At 33.3% G+C, this 2,451-nt stretch overlaps 1 pseudogene; it reads left to right on the top strand.

The window, feature by feature from the left end:
• The first annotated feature begins 426 nt into the window (after nucleotides 1–426).
• On the top strand, nucleotides 427–1,190 carry LOC123245208 (annotated as a pseudogene).
• The last annotated feature ends 1,261 nt before the right edge of the window (nucleotides 1,191–2,451 follow it).

The raw sequence follows: 2,451 nt of genomic DNA, 5'->3' as shown, positions 1-2,451 counted from the left end.
GAATAAACTGGGGGCCTCAAATTGGAGTCCAGCAGCAGAATAGCATTTGAGGTGGCTGTAGCCCACCAATCCAAGACTAAGTCCCATCCTCATGAGACTCCCAAGGCATTGCCAGTTTCATATGGTTCCCCAAGGCAGCCTCTACAGCAGAATGAATTTCCTGCTGCAGAAGAGAAAACATACTGTGAGTAATGGAAAAACAGTTTTACCAATCGTAACTTAGTAACCAAACATTGTAACCAGTCAGAGCTGTTGGTTACATCCTCAATCTCTTGTGCAAAGCAAGGTACTACACTCTTAATATTGTGTCAGCATATAGTGGAAGCACAAAGATTCCACTATAAGCAGCTTTTATCTACGTTTTCCCTTTTAGGCTTGTTTAAGCTGACCATTCAAATGAAGACTGCTGATAGGGAAGGAAGTAGAATGTGGGAAGTGGACAGTTCTCACAAACATTTACTGGACACCATGTTTACAAGAAGAATAAAGAGAAAATAGATTTTGAAGGAATGTTGGTTGGTTTTAAGGCTATTCCCTCATATAATCTTAAGTGACCATCTCTCTTAGGCATATTTCTGGTAAAGCTTCAATTGTAGCATGTTTGTTGAACCTAATCTGTGTTATTCAGTTCTCATAACAAATACTACAAGGCAGATTTTAGAAGAAATGACCCAGGATGGAATTTGGAAAGTGATAAATGCTCCCAAAAGAGGGCAAACTTCCCTTGACTGCCTACTATCAGATATCCTTTGTCATTCAACAAAAGAACCAGGTGAAGGGAAATTCTCATTCCAGTTATAGCAGTTTCTCAAAAACATTTTCAATATATCCAGTATCAACATATTATTTCTGACCTGTCCATGGTTATATCACTATAAACTCCAAGAAACCCTCAAAGTAATGTTTGGAAAATTAAGACCTCTTCAGAAAATAGGGGAAATTTTCATAAGTCATTAGATTAAATATTTGAGACATTGGGGAACAAAAATTCTAATTCTGTAGAAGTCTTATTTTCAAATATTGACAATTCTTATTATATTTTGATATAGTATTAACAGCACTGATGAGCAACACAAAAATGGGACATTGTGATATGCTTGTGAGTTTTTCATCTGAACCTCAAATTCTAAATCAAATTGTAATTCTAATATGAGTTTGACCATATTACGGAAATCTTTGTTGAATCTTGAAATGGTAAAATTCTAAGCATGATTCTTTGAATAAATCAAGAATACTTGAAAAAACAAGGCTTCAAACAGTTTACTGTCAAATTAAATGTAATCTACATAAAAGATAAAAAGCAAAAACAAAAAAAATCATAGATCTAAGTACTGATCCCTGAGATACTACCTTCAAGGTGATACCATCTCATTTATGTTTACTATTCATGTCCAGTCATTCAAGCTATTTCAAAATCACCTCACTGTAGTAGCACCTAGATCCAACTCTCCATTTCTCCTTAGGTATCACATTCAAAATGCATTGCTGAAATATTCCTGTCCTATATCTGTGACCAGTCTGGTTATTCTTGTCCAAAAATTCTTATTTGTCTGATTAAATTCTATTCATCCTTTAGGACCTCACTCAAGTTCATCTTTCTCTATGAATCTTTCCTTGATCACTCTAACACATCAAGATCACTCCATTTTATAAACACATAACACTCATTGTCTATGCTACAGTGATGAGTTCCTTTACACTACTCTTATATGTATGGTACCTGACCCTTAATAAGCACTTAATAAATTCTACGATGATGATGATAATGATATGATTATTGTAGTTTTGTGTAACCTTTCCTCTGTTGATGCTGTGTCTCTCTAACTATATTTTCAGTTCTTTTAAAGAAGGCACAGTCCATTACTTCCTTGTGCCACTGAGATATCTTACAGTGTCTTTCACAAAGAAAATGTTTAATATTAGCATTTGATTTTAGAGCTAAAATGAATGTGTGGGTGATATAGATATCAAATACTCTACTGCTAGGTGACAAAGTGCATAGAGTATATAGTAGGTGCTCAATAAATGTTTATTTTCTTTTCTTACTGTTCTTGAATGTATTTTTATATTTTAATTTATTTAATAAAATCAAACCAATAGAAAAAAATGAACTTGCAAATTACTTTGGTTATTTTCAGGGAAAACAAATCAAGCATGATGCTCACAGGAAGAAAACTAAAGACTTGCATGTTAAAGAGTCTGATTAATACTGAAATCAAAGCTTAATGGAAAGACTTCTTTCAAGACAACTGATATGTAGTCAATATGCATTTTAACATATAATCTTAGCAATGTAACAGGGAAGACAATGAATCAAAAAGAAGTGTCCAAACAAAAACCTAAATAGCATTAATGAAATGCAGGGTTCATTATACCAGATCAATTATAAAAAGATTATCAAAAAGGAGAAATATGAATGATAGATATTTTCAGATCACATGACAAACTAAT

The sequence above is a fragment of the Gracilinanus agilis genome, chromosome 4 (genome assembly GCF_016433145.1).
Source record: "Gracilinanus agilis isolate LMUSP501 chromosome 4, AgileGrace, whole genome shotgun sequence".
Classification (NCBI taxonomy): domain Eukaryota; kingdom Metazoa; phylum Chordata; class Mammalia; order Didelphimorphia; family Didelphidae; genus Gracilinanus; species Gracilinanus agilis.
The sequence above is the reverse complement of the archived record's forward strand: the minus strand, read 5'-3'. Positions and strand labels throughout refer to the sequence as shown.